This window comes from Drosophila pseudoobscura, chromosome X, assembly GCF_009870125.1.
Source record: "Drosophila pseudoobscura strain MV-25-SWS-2005 chromosome X, UCI_Dpse_MV25, whole genome shotgun sequence".
NCBI lineage: Eukaryota > Metazoa > Arthropoda > Insecta > Diptera > Drosophilidae > Drosophila > Drosophila pseudoobscura.
Window position 1 is genome coordinate 5,247,429 of NC_046683.1, and position 22,953 is coordinate 5,270,381.

The following is a 22,953-nucleotide window of genomic DNA, read 5'->3' on the forward strand; positions in this document are numbered from 1 at the left end:
TCGGCATCGGGTGAAGGGGCCCCCCCTCAGAGATCCACCGACGACTGGGACCTCGACTGACAGGCGGATGATATGCGAAAGTGGAAAGCACACACGGCTTTCAAATTTCCGACACTGCTTTAGCATATTTCAACAAGTACTTTCCCGCCGAAAGAGAGAGAGAGAGAGAGAGAGAGAGAGAGTGCCCTCGACAGATGCTCTACGCTCCTTTATTCAAGAATTTTTCGATTTATTTGGGTTTTGATTTGCCAAAAGAACATCTTGTGAAATATCGCAAGAACCCCCTGAATTGGGGAAAGTAGCGAAAACCAGAGCACGCAGATTTCAATTCGTACGAATTTGGTCGAAGGTCGTAACGCGAAAAATTTGCGAAAATCGGAGCACGCAGATTTCAATTCGTACGAATTTTGTATCAAAATCGTAAGCGCAAAAAAGCGCAGATTTCAATTCGTGCAAATTTGGTCCAAAGTCGAAAACGCAAAAACAAATTTGCGAAAACCGGAGCAAGGCTGATGTATGAACGAGTATTTTATCTACTTATTCGTCTGGATAGAGTCTGCCTCGAGACAGGACCACATTTTTGACCACTCTACTCCCCAGATTCGTTGCTCTTCTGGGGGATCTCATGGATGGAGCATTTTCTCTACCAGCTTAGAGAACCAAAAGCTGTGAGGGAGAGAGGATAACGTTTCAGGGATATTCATCTTTCTGCCGATCCAATCGGTGGCCAATCGACGTTGTCTAACGATACAACGAGTGCCTTTTTGTTCAGGGAATAGATGTTTCAATATCCCGATTAGATTTCCATCTGTGGCCCGCCCTCAATGGAAAAAGTTGCGCTTTAATCCGCCGGAAAGTTGCGACCGTAAAAAAGCGAGCGCGTAAATCTTCGCCACACACACAACACACACGTCTGCCGGAGAGCACGCATTACCCGGGCATGGTCTAATCAAGAAAACCACTTAAAAGTCTGCCCGTAGCACAGCCACTGCCGCAGCCACAGCCACAGCCACAGCCCCAGTCCTGCCTCGGTGTGGGGCTCCTTCGCGGTGTTGTGTGCTTAAAAACTCAAAATATTGCCGCAATTCAAAAAGAGTCGCACTTTTTTGGCGAGAGGAGGACCCGGTTAAAAGTTGAAAAAGCATTGTCTCATGTGCATAAAACTGACGGAAAAAAGCCAAAGTCATGTGGGCGGCGTGCCCCACAAGCAGGAGGGGCCAAGTTATGAGTAAAAAATGACAAACAGCAGCGACAACAGGCGAGCGCCGTGGGTGAGGCGTCTTTGGCGCCATTTCTCCCCCTTCCCCCAACAGAGTCAAGTGTGGGCGTGGCCCCCCAGAAGTGGGGGAGTGGCGGAGAGGTCACGGAGAGGAGACACACACACACAACACTCGCTAAGTATGATGGTCACGCATTATAATTAATTAGGAAATACAAACTCTCGTCTCAGAGTGCACAAGTATGTGGGAGTATGTGGGGCGGTGGACCCACAGCCCTCCCTGAGTCCTAAGTGGAATTGGACGCTACCTTTCACGCCATTATTGAACCACACACAACCTCGCTGTCTCCCGATCCTATTCGCGCTCTTCCTATTAGTGGTACCCCCACGTATGCCTCTCTGTATCTAAAACAAGACTTGATATTGGCAAACAAAAAACGCAGAATCCTAGACCAAGACCTCATCTAGCAGTTTGCTGAATCTCAAACAGATCGGATGAGTATTATAGCTGGAAAGAACAAATGAAGTCGCATTCTTCGTCGTGCAATGTGCACGGAGCGGAGCGGGCATCGGGTATGGCTACATGCTTTAAAGGTGCTTGGAGTGCAGGTGAATTTGGCCCAGTCCGAGCTTGGGCTTCATCTCTCGCCACTCACTAATTAGCAGCCGAAACGCAGAGCTGCATATGGCCCCGTCATTTGCCAGCGTGGCTGTGTGCACCGCAAAACAACTCTTCCATTTCAGATGGATGGTTGCCTGAATTCAACACGTCCACTTTTTTCCACCTTCCGCCATGGAAGGGTGGGTGTGGGGCTGCGCCATTGAAGGCCATTGGCAGTGTTCGTGGTGGGGCGGTGGGGCGGCGGTCGTGGTGGCACTTCTGAGTGACAATTAGAGTTACAGTTGCAGTTGCAGCCACGGTTTCGGGTTAATACTGTAGGTGTACTCGCCCTGTAAGCAATTTGCAAATGTAAATAGCAGCGTGTGAAATAAAAATATGGCCATTGTGTGGACGGAACGCTTGCATTTGCATTTTCATGACTGGCGGGGGTGTTCCATCAGCGTGCCGGCGTGGGTGTGCCCAATATCATTTCAACACCGCCACCGACAGCTGCAACAACGAGTGGACTCGTTATTTGTTGTTGCTCTCGTTCTGGGCTCTGGTCTCTGGCACCCGTCGACTGCCATGGCCATTAAAGTGGAAGTGTGAATAAATAACATATTAAGGGGCAGGGAGCTGAGGAGCCACTTGGAGCCATGTGTCTCGCACGACAATAAAATTCAGGCTGATACGAAGACCGCGCATCCGCAGCGACCCCCCGGCCTGCCCCACCCCACCCCCGCGCGGGCATACGTGTATCAGTCGGCATTCGGCGGCTAATTTCCTTAATTTTGTTGCCTGACGACAACAGTCGAGTCGGCCATTTTCTGGGGGGCAAGCAGAGCCCCAGGCCCTGTACCTGGCCCTGGCCCCAGCCGCAGCCCCTGTCCCTGGCCCTGGCCCCTGCCTGTTCAAGGTTAACGCTGAGAGTGTCACGTGACTTATTCAAATTAGCAATTTTATGTTTGCACTTTCTTTATTTCGTTCACCAACACTGTTGTTTTTTCTTTTTTGTTTTGTCAGCATTTTTTGTTGGCCTCCTCCTCCTCCCCAGGAAGCCCATGTCCTGCGTGCATTCGACAAGGACGCTCGAATAGCCGAAAAGCCGAGCACATGTTCGTTTGGGAAACCCGAACTGCGAAGGACTGCGTGACAGATTTTTAAAGCGAAAACATGCGCCCCCTTAAGGCTGCTCGATTTTTGGCAATCTTTTGGAAGGCAGCCATCAACTTGAATAGCTCAGAGAACTCTTGGTCTTGTTCTATCGTTCTCGTTCTCTCGTATTCGTTCTCTCGTACTCGTTCGTATCAGTCATCGAAAACATACAGTAATCGCCACAAAATCATCAATTATAACCATAGAACTGGTCATATATCTCTTGTTCTCGCTCTCGTTTTCGTTCTCTCGTTCTATCATTCTCGTTCTCTCGTACTCCTTCTCATTCTCGTTCTCTAGTTTTCGTATCAGTCATCGAAAACATACAGTAATCGCCACAAAACCATCGTTTATAGCCATCGAATATATCTCTTGTTCTCGCTCTCGTTTTCGTTCTCTCGTTCGCGATCTGGTTCTATCGTACTCGTTCTCTCGATCTCGTTCTATCGTTCTCGTTCTCTCGTTTTCGTAACAATCATCGAAAACATACACTAATCGCCACAAAACCATCGTTTATAACCCTAGAATAGGTCATAGATCTCTTGTTCTCGCTCTCGTTTTCGTTCTCTCGTAATCGTTCTCTAGTACTCGCTCTCTAGTACTCGTTCTCTCGTACTCGCTCTCTCCTACTCGTTCTCTCGTTTTCGTAACAGTAATCGCCACAAAATCATCGATTATAGCCATAGAATACATAGGTCACAGATCTCTCGATCTCATTTTCGTTCTCTCGTTCTCGTTATCGCCACAAAACCATCGACTATAGCCGTTTGCGATATGTAAGAATAAAATATCGACAGAGACTGATACAGCTTCAGTATTTATACCGATTAAAGTAGCTACATTTGCTTATACTTGGCCATCCTGTAAAGGGTATCGAGTAAAGGGTATCCCTCAATCGAGGCCGCAGAGGAGAGGCCTCTGACTCTGACTCCAACTGGAACTCTGGTCGAGCGTCTACTAGGACTACGACTACGATTACGAGTGTACATATATGTACTCCCTGTGTATGGCAAGCCGCGAGTATATGTTTTTTTATTTGCCTATCCTAAACCCCCCGCGTGGCAGCGTGTTGAATCTGCTAATAACAGGCACGCGCCCATTAAGTTTTTTGTGGTTGCCACCCTGCCTCCAAGCCACCCTCCAGCCTCGCCCTTACTTTGCCATTGGGTTGAAAGTTTCGCCTTGAATGCCTTGCCCAAGAGGGGGACTCTGTTTGCTGTCACACAAAGAACTGAAATGCACTTGATGGAAGCACACGGCAAGCATATTCGAGGGCTAGGGCAACCCTGGCGGCCATCAGCTGTTTCCTGTCGAAAATGTTGAAGCTGACCTTCTCGTGAGAGAATTCTCTTGAAGAGAATAACCATCAGTCAAACAACATTGAAGCTGGGCAAACATAAGGGGTACTCAATGGTAAGAAACCATGAATTATGCCACGAATTGCTCTCTCAGGCCCGCTATTCTCCGAGGAACTATACCGGAAAGAGATTTGAAGCCAAGGAAGGAGGAAGAAGGAAGCCGTTTCTAGACGAGATTTCATTGAGAGGCATTTCTTCTACCATTTTCGATCATTAAAATCCACCAAGATTCTTTTTCCGATGACTCCGAAGCTTGTGGATCGCTGAGTATCGGCCTCAAACCAGCGAGAGCCTCTCAATGATGCACGTAAGGGGCTGCCCTGTACATATGGCAATGAAATGCCACAAGGAGTGGCACAAGTTTCTCTCAAGAAGAGTTCCGCCTGGACACCAAGCTATAACTAATGCCATTATTCTCAGTTTTTCTGCTTATCGATAGTTCTTATTCGATATATATGCTATTGGCAACGGAGATAATAATTTGTGATCTTTTTCGCATCGAAAAAGTCTCGTCGGTCATCTTCGGACGTACCTGGCCCTGATTATGCTGTGGGTCAAGGCTGGGTCGTGTCGGGTCGGGTTACATTTACCCAAATCAAAACATCGTTTACACCCAGGAACAGGGCCCAGGAAGAAGGAAGCGGGAAAGCAGGAAGCAGGGGACTGCGGACTGGGGACAGTCCCATTCATCTCCATCAAGGCCAAAAACCGAATGGAGTGGAGGCTTGTCAAGGCGCGAGTTAAATATTTAGACGCGCCTGTTTGTTGATGTGACACAAAATATTTCAAATGCCATACATCACGGCTGTCACTGGGCCCAGGGAGTGGACGCCGGCCAGTCACATGTGCCTGGGCGTGGACAAGTGTCTCTGTGTATCCAGCAGATACAGATACAGAGACAGAGACGTGTGCGCATTCGGTCTGCAGTGCCTGTCAGAGGCTAAAGCGCCGTGACGACCACGTCCACGTCCACGTCCGCAAGCATATGTCTCTGGTCGATCTCCCAGTCAGGGGCTAGTGATTGTGGGGCAGAGTGGCGACAGGCACCAGTCCCTCGCATCCCATATTCATCGTTCAGTCATGGCTCATTGTCGCTCCATGCAGGCGGCAGATGTCAGATGGCTCTGGCCCTTAACTAATTATCAATAAGCATAATCGCGTTTGATAATGTGTGTGTTTGATGCTAGAAATTATATGCTGGGGGATATGCAATTCAATTCCATTCGCAAGACGCTTTGTTGTCAGTGCAGCAGATGCAGCAGAGAAATTGCCATCTGAAATGCTGTGTATCCGTATCTGCATCTGAATCCGAATACTTTTGTGTATCCCAATCTGGTCTCTCTGTCGCCCTCTGTGACAAAATCTCCATCCGCCTTCTGCCAATAAATAAGCAAAAGTCCGAAGCATAGCCAAACAGAAACAGATACAGATAGAGACTGGGATTGGGTTTTGGGATACAGAAGCATGTGCATATCCCATGGCTACGATACGCATGGATACACGTTCATTCTTGCTCGTCCAATCTGTTCCACACACACATTTTTGGCAGGAACAAGCCCCCGTTTGGTTCTGTTCCCACACAAAATATTTACATACATACTCGTGCATATACTATATGTGTGTTTCGGATACTTATGTATTCGCTTTTGACATTGGCAGATGCACTAAAAGTTTTAAACGTTTTGCCAAAAACTAGACTGCATTCTATGTACAGTCATGCATGCATGTACGGCCACACTAGAGGCCTCTGAGCAGAGGTAGGAGATCGACGCTTGATCATTGTCTCAATGGCGTATTAAAGGTTAAAGATGTAAAAATACAACCCAAGTATTGTGGGGAAAAGAGCTTGAGCAAAGGCGCAGGGTCCCTAGATGCAAAGAGAGAGCGACAAATGGTCACACTGTGGAAGAAAAGAAGGTCACATTGGCTTTGAGTAGGCGATAAGCGAGCGTGGAGAAGGACAAAGCAGGCGGGCATATGTAGGCTCCAGAAGATACAATGTTTCAACCTCCTTTTAGCTCATAGGAAACAAAGCCCTCTCAATGAAATCAAGCGATTGGTGTTTTATCCGCATTACCAAGTTCCTGGGCTCGTTTCACCCCCACAATATGTATCCTTTAGCCTTGAATGGGGCAAGCCAAAAACATTTAAAGCCAGAAACAAATCCACGAATCTGCGAAGTGTCATCCTGACATCCCACGATTGATTTCCTTCGCTCTGAACCGATCCCATGTACCCATATGATGGCCAATATAATTCCCCATTCTTTAAGTGCATTTACGGTTCCCGGGCGGACTGAGGGCGGGACAGCCCCATATCTGGGGGCCTGTTGACTGGATTTGTTAGTGCTGTCCATTGTTAAGACTGCGGTCGTTCCTTTTATCATATTTTATCGTTTTTTTTTTTAAGAATTGTTCATATTTTATATTCTTTTAACTTTTGATTAAGGATTTTCGGCTGCAGTCCGCCGTTTTTTCTTGTCATTTCGCTTCCTTCTGTTTTCTGCATTTATTATTTATGTAAATTTTTGCTTGCCTTTGACTAAGTGAAACCGAGAGGCAGCGAGAGGCAGAGCGAGGGGCAGCGAGAGGCAGAGCGAGTGCGGGAACGAAGGCCGAGAAGCGGAAAAATGGTTAGGCATTGGCAAACAGACCAGAAAGCAAAACAAACGACAAACAAGCAAACAGGCAAACAAATAAATGACAAACATGGCATAAAAGGACTTCATACGCTTGAAGACGGACGGGCTTCGGGTTGGCGGGCGGGGGGCGGGGGGCCGGGGAGGGACACCATGTTGATTTTGAGGCTATTATCGTTTTAATAATAACCCAAAACAAAAGACACACACACACGCACACACGACGGACCCTGCCCCTGCCCCTGCCCCTGCCAGTGTGCCCCGCCGGCTTAGAGGCATTTTTGGGTTTTTAATTACAAACTTTTTCAAATAGGAATGAAATATTATGTTCTGTTCGCTCTGCGAGTAGCAAACGCTGTGTGCGAGTGTGCTCGAGTGCGTCGGAGTAGAGGATATGGGACTGGGACGATTACATTTTTAAGTATTTAAATGCTTAAAAATGCATGTGGCATGCACGCTTTTTTTTCCTTTTAGTTGGTATTTTATTTGACACAAATAAAGCAAGGAAAAAAGGCAACATCGCAGCCAGTGGGGCTACTTCCTCTTCCTCCATCTCGTTCCTGCTTCACGATACTCCATCTCATTAATCCTTCTCGTTCCTGCTTCACGATACTCCATCTCGTTCCTCCTTCTCGTTACTCCATCTGGTTCCTCCTTTTTCGTTCCTGCTTCTCGTTCCTCCTTCTCGTCACTCCTTCTCATTTATCCTTTGGGTTCCTCCTTCTCGTTACTCCATCAAATTCCTCCTTCTCGTTCCCCCTTCTCGTTCCTCCTTCTAGTTTCTCCTTCTGGTTCCTCCTTTTCGTTCCTGCTTCTCGATACTCCATCTGGTGCCCCCATCTCGTTCTTCCTTCTCGTTACTCCATCACATTCCTCTTTCTCGTTCCTCCTTTTTTACTCCATCTCGTTACTCCTTCTGGTTCCTCCTTCTCGTTCCCCCTTCTAGAGTCTCCTCCTTCTGTTTCCTCCTTCTGGTTCCTCCTTTTCGTTCCTGCTTCTCGTTCCTCCTTATCGTTACTCAATCACATTCCTCTTTCTCGTTCCTCCTTATCGTTACTCAATCACATTCCTCTTTCTCGTTCCTCCTTCTCGTTACTCCATCACATTCCTCTTTCTCGTTCCTCCTTCTCATTCCCCATTCTAGTTTCTCCTAGAATGTCCATGGGTCCCTTAAGAGCTCCATCCATTACGAGAGCCCGACCAAATGGCATTGGAAGGCAGAGCAGTGTTGCATTGGCTAGCGAGTAGCGAGTTCATATTGAACAAGATAACTGCATAAACTTATAAATAAACATGTGATAGAAACATTTGTATACCAATCAAGCAGACCTGAAGGTTTCCCCCCTGCCCTCATCAGTTCTGCTCGCCTGGCCAGTGAGCAACACGGGCTGAAACGTTGAACAAAAGACTCTTCGCCTCGTCGAGGCTTGGGGCAACCGCAAATTGGTCTGCATTGAAGTGCAACTCGGAGACTGTCAGGGGCTATTAGACGCCTCCACTTGCCATAACCAGCTGAAGCGTGTCCTCGATGCTTCCACTCTCGCAATGCCAATCCGAAGTTGAAGCCGAATCCGAATCCTCCTTTCCCCTTTGGCACAACTAATCTGCATTCGACTTGAACGGCTGTGTGGCAGATATCGAATAAATAGAGTTTATAATTACATTTGATTGATTGGCATTATGCATGCGTTGGGTTGGACGAGTAAACCGAATAGACGGGGCGAGGCTCACTCAGCCATTCCGGGCAGTCAGTCGGGGAGTAGAGCTGGTCGCAGTCGTAACCCAATGCCATTAAACAGATTAATTAATTGCGATAAAAGTAAATAAAAAAGCAGACAGCAGCTGAGAGGAGCCGAGAAACTGATACCCGCGTCGAGTTCTAATGGGAACGGACGGAGACGAGACTGCCTTCCTAGCCTCCTAGCCCTGCCCTGCCCTGCCGTTGCCTGCCATTGCCTCTGTGGCTGAGGCCGACACAATTAGCACCCCGTTTTAGATGAGATAAGGTTCGATTCACATAACCAGATAGCACTCGTCCGACAGGATGGGACTGACAGACAGACAGACAGTCGATCTATGGGAATGGCTTTTGGTGCATTTTCCCGCTAAAAGCTTTTTGTAATTTCAAAAGCCACGGATGTCACATTTAATTATGGCAATTGAAATTTAACACGCAACTTATAGTCCGGCCGAGACCGATCGATCAATGAACGATGTTGTTATGCGGTAAGTATTTCCGGAGAAAATGTTCCGTTTCCGGTGACATATCCCTGAAATTTGGTAGCCACTCTTTCGGTAGCCACTAATATCAAGGGTGCAGAATTGATTCTTATAAATATTTCATATATGGACGAACTGAAGCTTGGAATTACTCATGGTTTTCTCTGCCAAAAGGTGCCATAAAACACCCATTTCCATGCACTTTTGTACCTATAATATTTTCTAAAATTTCTGTAATTTGATTAACGTGGATGTGAAAATCTATTAACATCAACAAAAGCTCCTCTTTTTGTTGTATTTATTATACCATGATGTCCTTTATTATTATTGTTACGGGGAGGTACTATTTGGCACCCAATTTTGGGGCTTTAATTCAAAAATACTCCTTAATTAAGAGCTACGAATGAGTAAAGACTTCATGGAACACATATAGATATGGCACAGATTCGACGGCCACTGTTTTTCGTTGAATGTTGAGACTCTCTTCAGGGTTTTCAAGGAATGCTGCGATTACGTGGTATGACACCAGCCAGAAGACGCAGCGAAAGCCACATAACTAGCTTTCATAAAGACATATTATGTACAGACATACGGACACACATATAGTACCCTATTTGCATACACGAAACCTCGGCAATATGACCTGATGGTGCGCGAAGCTACCCCTCTGATGGGGTAATCGGCCAGATGATGACGACGACGACGACGACGACTACGGTGATGATTATGATGAGCAGACAAGCCACGGCATGGCAGAGCGGGGCGGGGCGTGGCGGGGCGAAAGGGCAATGACTTTTAAGGATAATGACATCAAAATGCGCATAACAAATTCATTTGAAATCCCTTTCACTTTGCATACTCACACACACACACACACACACACACACATAAACAACCTCCTCCAAGGCGGAGCCGGGGCATGACGCATGCCGAGGCATGGATAAAGTTCAAGACGCAGCAACGGCACAGAAGCTGCACCTAGGGCTCTCCAAGGTCTCCAGGGCTTTGACTTTCGCATAACTATCGCGCCGGAAGAGGCACAGTGAACTCAGGCTAAGAGCCACAGAATTTCTATAGACTTTTTTTAATGGTTTCGCGGCTATAAAAAAATGGAATGAATTATTGTATGGGTTTTTTCTGTTATAATTTCAAAATTTGTACCTTAAAAACTCAGGAAAATATTATAAATATAACAAAATATTATAGATTTTCGATATTTGTCGAGTTTTTAAAGCCACAATTTCGAAAAAAAAAATCACCTCCAAAGATGATAAAATGTTCCTTTGAAAGCCTAATATTAAACAAAAGCTGAAGCTACAAAGTGTTTGGTTCCAATTTATAACTTTTATGGGATCTATCAGCATTTCCGAATTGCCGGTACTTAAAAAGAACAACCACATTTTCCACCACCACCACCTTTTGTCATAGTGAAAAAAACCATAATTCATTAAATTATTTTAAATCCCCCAAATCTATCAGAAAAAGTTGGTTTGGCTCGTGGCGTATAAAAAAAACTCAATACTTGAATGGAATGTTAAAAAAAAAGAACAATTAAATTGGAATGGGGGTAATTAACGGTCAAAGTTAACAGCTCGTAACGTTATGCGTGTAACATATCCGATGTTTTAATTTCGAACAATTTCCAAGATTAAAACCAGCGGCCAGGGCCGCGGCTCTACATATACAACCGCCAATCAGTTATAGCTATCAGAGCCGATGTCTCTCTCTCTCTCTCTCTCTCTCTCTCTCGGTGCTCCCAGAAGGGACGAACTGATTTATTGGCTGTGGCGTGGAGCGGACAGCCAATTCAGACCGCGAACTATCTCAATTACTATCGAACTTGTCATCAGAAAGGGGGAAAAACAGAGAGAGAAAGCGAGGAACGACGACCGATAGTTACACATGTTCTAATGTCAATTCTGGCACTCCGCTTATGCCCTTTTCCAAAAAATAAACATTTCCCCCGCTATTTATTTGTTATTCCGCTACATCTGTTTCTCATTCGCTCTGCACGAGAAGTGCTGTGTGTGAGAGAGAGAGAGCAAGAGTAAGCCTCTGTACCCACTTGATTTGTTTGTGTTGGCTTTATTAAGCCATTCGATCGGATTATTTGTGTCAAACAAATATTCGTCGCAAGTGAAACCCTTGAGGAATCCTATTACAGCCCACAAAAGCTGGCATCAGACCTAGTTTTTCTGTTGGATCAGGTTCTCTTACATTTCCTAATGAATTATGGCTATTTTTGATATAAAATTGTATTTGTTGAGCTGCTGAGCTTCTTCAGCCGCGTAGATTCGATGGAGAACTTGATAAATATAGCAAGTAAGCTTTGAAAGAAAGATGTAGGGATTTTATAGCGTTAGAGTTAGATATAACACGAGAGTACGACGAGTCTATTGGCCTAAAACTATTCAAAGGCGATGTCGTTTGAGGACGCGGGGGGGTCTAGAATCCAAGACGAGGGGCAAGTGAGTGCCAGGTGCTTGCCGACTGTGTTCAAGGGCAGGCGGGGTAGCGGGGATTCGTCAAGAGCGCAACAGATCGAGAGAGCGAGGCTTCGTCAAGCGCGAGACTACGTCAATCGCGAGGCTTCGTCAGGAGCGCAACAGTTCGAGACAGCGAGGCTTCGTCAAGAGCAAGGCTTCGTCAAGCGCGAGGCTTCGTCAAAGGCGCCACAGCTCGACAGAGCGAGGCTTCGTCAAGAGCGAAAGCGAAGGCGTAGGAAAGAGAGCAAGACTCGAGTCGCAGACCAGAGAGAGAGAGAACGGCTGGCATGGGCTGCTGCCGTCCCGTGTATCGCAAAAAGCTCGCACAAGTCTCGTCAACGATCCGTTAGCCACAAACTGAACGCCCGAACGGCACAAGTATCGTATTTCTATCGTTTTGTCGGTTTAAGTCTCGCATTTGACTCGTTTCGTGCCCAAAAAACAAACAATAATAGGCTTTAAACTCCACTGCTGCACCTCTTACTATAATCTAAGGATTCTAGGCTTATATTGGGGCTGCATACAGTACTTTTTTCGAAGGTAAGCCCGTGCTGAAGAAGCCGCGGCTCGAAGTATACACATTTCAAAAGAAAAATTGTTAATTATTTGCCAGGAAACTGCCGTACTTTTACGTGTATGTATCTGTATCTGTTTCTGTCAGGGGGTACATGGGAAGAAATGCGATAGCAGGAAATACAATTAATATTTATTTCCTCACATGTGTGCCACGACATGTGGACATGCATATGTGTGGGGGGTTTTGTGTGTGTGTGTGTGTGTGTGTGTGTAAGCAACCAATCCGATCGCTCCTTTCCAGGAAACCGCGAAGCAGCCACGAGGACACACAATTGAAAGAGGAACAGCGAGAATAGAGAGAACTAGAGAGGAACTTGTTCAAATGCAACTCTGGGCAGGGAATCCACTCGAGAGCGAAAGTTCTCGACCATTGAGGGGATGCTGCGGTCGACTCCTGCATCCCTCCGCCATGGGAAAAACTTTGCTTTAATCAACAGCATATCGTTTCCCCAAAAACCTCTGGCCCTGCTTTAAGGGAGGGGCTGTGGGGCGGACGACCTGTTGTGGGAGTGCCCTTTAGAGGTTAAGACATAGCACGAAATGTTGTAATCTATGCTTATGTACCTAGCACTATATATGTAAGTGTGCGTGGCTGTACTTATGTTCGCCAGAGAATAATCACATGATAACGAAGTCATCGATCTAGGGCTCTAATCTGTGACCCCATCAGCCGCCCCTCTGATTGACACGTTTCAATAAATCATTCCAAATATTCATTCGCAGTGTATTCGGGATTTGTTCAATCTTTGAACTTTCGACACACACCGAAGCACGTGTGTGTGTAGGGGGCGGGGGGACCAGCCATTGATTATCCAGGCAAAGGGCATTCCCCAGCCACACCCCATAGCTCGAAGTGGGCGCCCTCCTTCGTCCTTGGTCGTCGTCTTTGGGTCTCCTGTGGCTGGCAGTCAAGTCGCTCTATTATTAGTGGCATGCATAAATTTATTGGCCACAACACAGCCACAGCAGTCCACTTTCTGCACACACACATGATAAATATTTATCCGCCATCCACCAAAGTGTTAATTATATGGGCGTGTTCGAGTGTGAATGGTTCGCTCCGTCGGTCGGTCGTTGCAAGTAGGTTTTTGCTATTTGCTATTTGCTATTTGCCACTGAGTCTGTCGGCAGAGCTGGTGGCATAATGAAACCGACCCCACCACCATGCCTTTCCAGGAAACCTTTGCGCCTTCTGTGCCACCTGGACTTTTGTTTGTGGGAATTGCAATCGAGCCGTCTCGAATTAGGGGGGATACCAGAGATGCCAGAGTGACCAGAGATGCCAGAGTGACCAGAGATGCCAGAGTTACCAGAGTTGCCAGCGTTACCAGCGTTACGGTATGCGTTTCGAGTTCATAGAAAGGTCTAGTCCCGGGACGATTCCATTGAGAGAGGAAGGTCCTATATGGAGGGAGCCCAACTGGAAGGAGGGAGTACCTTCCATGCACTTAATGGCTGGTTTTATCTGCCTAATTAACGTACGAGCTTTGCCCAGGAGAGAGGTCTACAGGGGCCAACAAATTAAAACACAATTGAATGCACATTTCCATTTAATTTCCTACCAAATACCACTAGTATTTTGTAAATTGATTGAAATTTGGTTTATTTCAACAATTGAATTATAATTCAATAAACTTTAATGTGAAAATTGATTGATATATACATTTTTGTCACTATATTTCGAGTACTATTATTGCCTGTAAGAAGAATAACACACTGAAAGTTGCACTTAAATCTAAACCGCGCTTTTAACGATAGAAACTAACATCATTCGCCTTCGAATAACATTAAATTGTTGTTTAAAATAGGTGGCCAGCCCCCGCTGATTCTTCATAGCTTAAAAAGAGGGACTTTGAGGGAAAACTTTCATTAAGAATCCAACTTTCTTATGGGAGAAAATAGTAAACAAAAACATGACTATAGAAATATCTAAGAAAAATATCGAAAAACTGAACTCTTTCTAATATTTACCACAATCACCTCAAAAGTACGAAAGTAAGAAAATAATATGTGTAATATAATACCATAATACCCTTAGCGATATCCCGATATCAAGCCTGACCGATCCCAAAACTCTAGTGCGATAAGTTTTATGCGATATATCTAAGAGGTTATTCAAACTACGATGGAGAAGAAGAAGGAACAGACTTAAAATAAAGAAAGAAAATAAAGAAATCTAATTTGATTGAATTCTAATGTTCTTTTGGTCTGGGAGCAATGTTTAATAAAATACATTCAAGAATGTTGTTCCATGTCCCTTTTCTTAACGCTACAACTGATACTATAGTTCAGGTATATCGATATATTAGAGAGGAGCAAAAGGTGAGACCGTTTCTGCCCGTTTCCATGAAGCTATTACCTTGTTGTGGCTTCAAAAGGAATGGCTTCCCTTAACAGAGGAGTATATACTGAAAATATCACAAAGTAGTAGACTCTAGGGAAAGTTTACCACCGGCTTGAACCCTATTGTTCCAATCGAATATGTTTTAGATTAGTAAAAAGGTTTTTAGGGGCCTTGCTTTGTTTGAGGACTAGCTAGCCCTAGTCCCCAACTCCTCGCTTCACCGAAAGCGAACGTACTCCTGTTGCCTTTATGAATTCATAGCATAATTGACAGTTGTGACAAAGGTCACGTTACGGATCACGGAACAGGCAACACGGAAGGGGATCATCGGAGCCCCCCCACCAGGACACGGACACAGACACAGACACGGACACGGACACGGCCAGTGCGGGAACAAACTAACACGCATATCGAGTACAGTCCGCGACTCAATGCTGCACTGTATGAAAAGCAATCAAGGAGTCAAGGAGCCAGCCCGATGACTGTGCAGCAGACACTCGGCTATCCCCCGGGCCCACGAATGGGGCAGGTGGATGGGACAGGTTGAACGAGTTATTCGATGTTGCGGTATGGCGTGGCGTGTCGTTCCAGCCAGACCTTTGAACCCAACAGCGACTGGCTACGTCCATCATACATGACCTACATTCATAGAAATTGAAGTGTGTGTGTGTGTGTGTCTGTGTGTGTGTGTGTGTAGCCCGTATAAGGACCTGTCCGGTTGCATCTCTGATTAAAAGCAAAGAAAATAACGAATAGATTAAATTATTTTCCAATTTGCTTCCCATTTGATTAGCCCCGCTACATACTGAAATATATACTGAAATATATACCGAAATACATACCGAAATACATACCGAAGTCCTTTCAGTATGTGTGTGGAATATTAATTATGTTCTCCCGTTTCGTCTGTTTCGTTTCAGGTAGTTAATGACGCTTACTTACAGAATCATAATTGCTCGCCCTTCAGTCCGGCCTTCTGGTCTTCGACCTTCACCCACTCGTACGTGCTTCTGTGGGACTTCTTGGCTTCCACAGAAAACCCAATTTGTCAGATGTGAGTGAATAATACTATAATTAATGCCCCACCCCCCCAACCCCCCAATGCTGATTGGCAGTCAATGGCGCCGTAAATGCGGGTCAATGGGATAGAGATAGAGAGCTGGTAGGTCGGCCTAGTCGTCCGTAGTTGGCCCGGAAATGCCCTGAAAGCCGGCCAGTTCATTAGCAGGGTAACACCCATTGGATCCCTGAAACCCCATCACAAAGAATTGTTTTTTTTTCCCCCCCAATTTAAATTTTCACTACCCATTCGCACAAAATTCTATACAAATTCTCTCAGAGTTGAGGACTATGAACCTATTATGGTATTTATTGCTCGCTGGTGGGGGGGGATGTGCCCAGTGAAACGAGAGTGGCTCCAATTCCTAGACAATAGCTCTGAACGTGCCCAACATCAACATGTGTTTGCTCGCTCATTTGATTCCCTACCCCCCATGTGCCCGGGTATCTGGTATCTGGTATCTTGTATCTGGTATCTGGGTGTGGGCCCCCGCACACTGGCCTCGAAACAGTCGATCTAGCGGAAGACAACGACTCTTTTTTTATACCATATGTAACATGTGTTTTCGTAGGTGCATTCCCCCCTCATATTTGTATTAAATATTTTAGAGATTAAGACTTTTCTTCAGCGGATTTAATACCATTTGGGCCTGGATTCCCGCTTTTCGTATCGAATTTCTGAAAATTACTATACCGATCCCTTGGCACGAGTGAAGCGATATCCGTAGATAAAAGATACGATAGTAAACTGAAACCAATTGCAATTCCAATTACCACTGGAGTTAGTCATCGAAACACTTCTGTGGATTGAGTTACGTGAATGGTGAACACCCCTCAGTCCCGGAGGCCTGAATAATCTACTGAACTGCTGCCTTATTAATGACCACACTCGACTACTGAATTGCCATATTAGCCGACCTAATCGGATTGAGGCAACCCATTTGACCAGCCCTCACAGCCTTTGTGCATAGACTACACAAATAATAGTCACTCATTCGTTTTCCTCTGGCCCTTGTCAAGCACACTACTTACTCCTTTCCCCAGGCCTTAAACAAATGACTTTCCACAGAAAAGACACATCAAAGCACCTCATTTCGTGGCGCGATGCTCCGGTTTTCGCCAACTTTTGCGCTTGCGATTTGCCTGGCCTTCTTTTTGGGTAGATCTCTTCGCAAAAGGTCAGATTGATGGCACGCGCTTCTCTCTCAATTTTGTCATGACTCACGCGAGATGACTGCTTGACTTGTACATTATATATTAAAATATAATGGCAATTAATAGTGATTCCTGTTTATTGGCCTGCAGCCACACGAAGCCCCAGCACAAGACGCACTGAAAGAAAATTGCGGAAACAGGTAAAATACTGCCAAATTGTCTACGGCTTTCGCTGTGAATTTCGGCTGAGTGGAGCTGCTTTCAATTCCATTAACAATGCTGTTCGAGGAGGAGGAGGAGGCCATAAGGTACACTTGTCCGTTGTCCAGTTGGGTTTCCTGGAGCTGCAGCTGGCGATGGCCACATTTGGCCCCTGTCATAAATTATTTATCAGACTTCAAATGTCAAATTCCGTAAAAAGAAAACTCAGCAAGACGCTGGACTTTATTTACTGATGAAGCTGTTGTTGGCCTCTCAGCAGAGCTCCATTCGGAAAATTGGCTGCCATTTCACAGTGAGCAAAGAGCGAAGAGCGAACAGCGAGACAACTTTGGCTGTCACTCTTATTATTTAATGTAATTTTGTTAAATGTAATTACATTAAAATGCGTCCAAGTCTCGTCTGTTTTGGCAGCCCTTCCACCGCTCCGCTCCGCTCCGGCCTCCCGCCCTCCCAAAAAATGTTCTACCTTATGTTTTACACTAAAGAATGAGCCTTTAATTTAAAGTTAGGTTCAGCTCCGGTGCGCTGTGGCTCTGGGCGCTCGCTAAAACTTACATTACACTGCGTCTCGCCAGTTGATTGACAGCCAGCTCTTAGCGGTTTTTGGCCAAACTTTGTTTTGGCTGGTATTTTGATGTTCCCCCCCGCCCTCTCCCGACCTCTACGGCGGCTCCAAATGCAAAACTAATTAGTTGCCGATGGAGGGGCCAGCAGACGGGCCACGGGTTCAACAGCAATTTTCATGTACAATTCATGTATATTGTTGGCCATTTCGGGGGCTCGGTTCGGGCAAGCCCTAGAACAATGAATATGGCATGCGGAGAGGAACAATTGGGGCCTTGGCTGAGATATGTATATTCCATAGAAGGTGCTTTGTGGAAACTGCTAGAATATTGGCCATTGGGGGTTATACGGACTGCCAGAGTTGGCAAGACGTAACCAAAGAGGGCGCTCTCTCTCTCTCATGATGAGTGTTGGCATGGAGATCCTCCATTGTCTTAGCTTTAAGTCATAGTCGCACGGGGAGGAGGGTGTCTGAAGGTGTATGAAGGGTGTCAGTTTATTATCATATTATGCCATTTGTTGAAAGGTCACCCCAAAGGTTTCCGACTGAAATATGTGCAAGGTAATGGAAGCTATAGGACCAGTATCGGTATCGGTATCAATATTTCGATGGAAGCCCATGCGACCAAATGAAAGTAAAGCTAGATTCTGTCCATGTGGTCTGTCTTCTTCTTTCAAACCCTAGCAAATCGGTGGGCTGATGTTCTATAGGCGCTATAGAGTGCCGCAAACTCAACATGAGACCGCCTCAAAAGAGTCTTATGAGTCTTATCCCCACGAGTTCTTTGACCATCTGCAAATGAGACCAAGAAGGCGTAATGTTTGGCATTTTATAGGGTGAAAAACACTTATATTTTTGTTCTTTGCCAATTCTTTGGTTTTCTAAAAAAATCTCGGAAACACAATTCGACTTTAGCACCTACTGTAGGGCTCATCAAGAGCTATTTCAGAACAGAACAATAATTTTAACTTTTTAACACTTTTTACCAATGAATAAGGTCTGTTCCGTTCGATAACCGGGAAATGACTATACATATACCTTTTGGGAAGGTAAGCAATAATGGGAAACATTTGAAAAGAGTTCTAAGAAAATATTTAACGCAAGAAAATCTATAAGAAAAGCAAACCTTAGCCCTCCTGGCTGTCACGTTGTGCTTTTGAAAAAAATGAATAAATAGCCCTTCAAAAACGTGTCCTGGAAACCACAAACTTTCTTGCTATATTGAAAATAAAACAATCTATGCCACATAAATTATTTCATATAAATCGGTGGAATGATTAAAAGGAAATAGCGTTTTGACTTTTGAATATTGAGCGGAACTGTACCTAAAGTAACGGCCATGTTGTGGGCAAAGAAGTCGATGAGATGCAGGGCTGTGGCTGTGATTTCTACGAATATTCAAATGAGAAAACAGAAATTGGATAATTTGAGGGGTTGACATCCCCCATCCCCATCCCCTTCCCTTTTCCGTTCTGGAAACTGGGAAAACAATTAACGACAAATAATTTAATTTGTTTACTGCCAAAAGCTGGATATAATTGCCTATTTCTTATAATGTTTGTATCTGTTTTTCCCCGCCTCCACTCTTAGGTCTTCTTCCCCTACTTCTTCGCACTCCTCCTCCTCCTCCTCCTCCACTTCTTCATTGTAAAGTCTAGGGGACTTTGTCCTCTCTGGTTTACAGTATTTGTTTATTCTGAAGTCCGCCGTCAACCTCCTCGCGCCCACGTTCCAGCACCTACCCAGAGCCCCCCTGCCCCCTCCCTGCCCCCCCCACTGCCCCCATCGTGCCCCATCACCATTTAATGCGCTTCAACGCGTCTCCATTCGTGGATTTTATTTATTTTCATATAATTTTTTAGTAACTTTGACAGATTTATGCGTTGTTCTGGCGTAAATTATTGCATCTTTTGTTGCCTCAATCACCGGCCACCCCCCGCCCCCCGCCCATCGTTCACCGTTCAACGTTTATCGTGCGGTTGGCTGCCTCCGAGCGAGCAGCTTAGGTGCAAGTGAAAATTAGCTGGAAAAACTTTTCCCTCTTGCCGTCGCACAAGATTGGATTGTGGGCGGGCTTAGGGGCGGGGGGGCGGGTGGTAGAGAGCTGCGACAAACCATAAATTCCGTTCATTATACATGCCACATACAATACATAAATGTGCCGATATAGTGCTCCGATTTCACCCAGAACACAACGAAAAGGGACCTAATCGAGAGGGCTCAATGGAGGATACAGAGAGCTATCACTGGGAGCTATCCTTGGATGTACGATCTGTAAACGAAGGCTAGGTTTTAGGCCAAACTCCGGCAAAGAGACCTACCTCTCCAAACAGCTATAATCTTTAGGGCCGTACTCGAAATAAATATTCTTGATATTAGACTAAGGTACGCCTCCTTCAATAACTTAATATAGCACCCATATGACACCTTCGACGTGGCTGAAGATCTACCTACCTTTGTTTTTTACCCCACAGCGAAATCGAGTCTAGGCCTAGAATATCACCTGAAATTTTGTTACCTAAAAAAACAGCAGTGGTCTTTGGTCTGTACATCATGTTTTGTGCATTTACTCGTATATTAAATATTCAGTGCTAATTTTCCAATTCATTAAATAGAACGAGTAGGGGCAAGGGGCGCCCAGAGCTTATAATTTATGTAATGTATACAATATATTTTATTTGTCGCAAAACGAATTGATTTTTCATCATAAAAATCGATCGAATCGTTTGGCAGATATTTAAACAAGACTTTATCCTGCTCACGCGAGCAGGGAGGCGCACATTGCACGAGGAAGAGTGCGTGCAAGAGAGGGACAGAGAGAGAATGAGTAAGCGCTTGGTAGGGTAGACGTGGCTCTATCGACTCGGCTTTCGATGCTGTTCAGGAATATATATAGTTTATGGGGTTGGAAACGCTGCCTTCTGGGTGTTACACGCATCCACTTTGGGCAGAATTCTATTATAAAAACCTTTCCTTGAGTCCTAATACTAATAAAAGCTCAAAACTATGCCTTTAGCTGAGTTTAGGCCCTTTTTTCTGGGATTTTAGTAAGACTTTGGGGTAATACTTTTCTCAAGAATCCTCTTTCAGCAGCAAATGACTATAAAATACCAAAAAAAATACCGCAAAAGTGTACTTTAGCTTGTTTTAATAGGAAATAAAACGTCAAGCGATTAAATTAGTTAGCTTTCAATGAATTTAAAACAAAATCTCGAGAATGGAGGGGGGAATCGTGAAGCACACAAATAAAAGTCTTCTCCTTTGTGTCTTCTGCTGGAGGCCATGAAACCCGAATGTTTCCCCACAATCTCTGTTATTGTCTTTGGCCTTAGATGCACTTTTCCATTCCATTCCGTTCCATTCCATTCCGTTCCGTTCCGCTGTCAAGCTTTGTGCAACCCTCACGTAATGCATTAAATTGGCAGCAGGTGGGCGTGTGGGCGTATGGGCGTGGCAGCACAGACTGTACCCGAGCACATGTTCCTGCTGGCTGTGCTGGCAATGCTGGCACCGCTTATGATTAGTATGGGATGCAGTGGCTCGTGTGTGTGTGGGCGTGTGGGCGTGACTGGATGCCATGTAGGTTACACCGTGGCCATGTCTGGGAAGGCATCGCAAACATTTTACGACGCTAACGGGCCACAAAGTGCCATGACAGACGAATACCAAGATTGCCAGCCATGCGGATGCAGGAGGCACCAGGGACACCAGGGACACTAGGAAAGCCCCTGCCTCCATTAGCACTGCAGCGCCAATCAATATCTTGACAGCAGACCAGGGTCAGAGGTAGTCGGAGTCGAGCAAGAGGTAGTCATAAAAATGCATGCAAACGCCCCTCTGCACACAGAACACTGCAAAAAAGGAATCAAATCAAATAATGTCCTGAAACCGAAATGCGAATACCCTCTACCGATCCGATGAGCTCTCCACCCTTTTCGGTATCTCAAAAGCTAATGTGTGGCATACTTAATCCATGGCAAGGGGGCGGGGGGGCGGTGTGTGGAGGCCCCAGAATGGTTGTGTGTGAATGCCACCACGCAGGACTCCTCCTGTCGCATGGGACTCCATGTTTTTGTGGCTGGAACCGCAGGAAATCAAAACGTATCTGGAACAGCAAAATATCAAGAAAATAATAAATAAAACGTTGGAAGAAAGAGCGCAGATAGAAGGATGCTTTTACTGGATTCACAGACTCCCCAGTCCCAGACTCCCTGACTCCCAGACTCCCAGTCCCTCCTTCTATCGCCCCCTTGGGGTGTGGGCCAACGTTCAGACATCGAAACTGAAATATGCGCATAAATTTCATATCGTTTTTATGATTTTTCTCCACTCTCTCTCTCTCTCTCCACCTCCTCGTCTTTATTTAGTTTTCTTCCTTCATGCATTTTTAATTTTTTTTTTTTCTTTTGGCTTTGTTCGATTTTGTTATTATGGTTTATTTGCTCTTCAACCTTTTGCTGGCATTCCTGAATTTCCTGATTTTGTTACACTTTTTTTCCAATTGGTTTTCCCCACTTTTCCTTCACTTTTCATTTATGGACGCAAAGTCCCAGGGGTGGTGGGCGGTAGCCTGATTGGGATTCAGATTCGACACCTCCGATAACACACCAAAGCAGGTGGAAAAATTATCGAATTCCCATACCCGATGTGTGGCGATTATCGATAGGCACACGATAGGGAAACAGTAGAGGCAGGGTCTTGGAATTTGTGGACTCTGTATACAAAATTCCACTGAATTCCTCTCTCAATTCTCATTTAATCCTCTTTCCTTGCGATTGTCCTCAACAACATCTCTTGCAACACGCTATGCTCTCAGCCACATGGAATCTAAACCAGATTTATCGAGCCAGCTATCGCTGTGTGTAATATTTATTGACTATCGATTAATTGTTCTACAAAAAAACACTTTAAAACCCTGAAATATGTGCAGAGATGGCAGTCCTTTAAGCAGCTGATGAATGTCGATCTATCGTGAGGGATAACCCTTTAACCAGCTGATAAGTATCGATCTATCGTGAGGGATAACCCTTTAACCAGTTGACGAGTATCGATCTATAGTGAGGGATAACCCTTTAACCAGCTAACGAGCATCGATCTATCGTTAGGGATAACCCTTTAACCAGCTGACGAGTATCGATCTATCGCTGGGGATAGCCCTTTAACCAGCTAACGAGCATCGATCTATCGTTGGGAATAGCCCTTTAACCAGCTGACGAGTATCGATCTATCGTGAGGGATAACCAAGGGTATATCGATAGCAGACAGCGAGGAGATGGCTCTATATACCCGCCGTTTGTGGCACTTATTTGTGGAGTTTATGGAGTCTCTGGAGCGGATTACCACTCACTTGTAAGG

The 22,953-nt window shown here is 45.4% G+C and overlaps 1 protein-coding gene across 3 annotated transcripts in view; it reads left to right on the forward strand.

Annotated features, from left to right (window-relative positions):
- The window catches only part of kek5 (kekkon 5), a 116,328-nt gene that overhangs the window by 55,185 nt on the left and 38,190 nt on the right, over window positions 1-22,953 (forward strand). Inside the window, exon 1 of one of the 3 annotated variants that reach the window (XM_033381669.1) lies at window positions 15,522-15,651. The exons of the other annotated variants lie outside the window; for them this stretch is intronic. The gene's annotated coding sequence lies outside the window, so the exon portion shown is untranslated. Of the gene's footprint in view, window positions 1-15,521; window positions 15,652-22,953 lie in introns of those variants that run through there. 3 annotated transcript variants of the gene reach the window in all.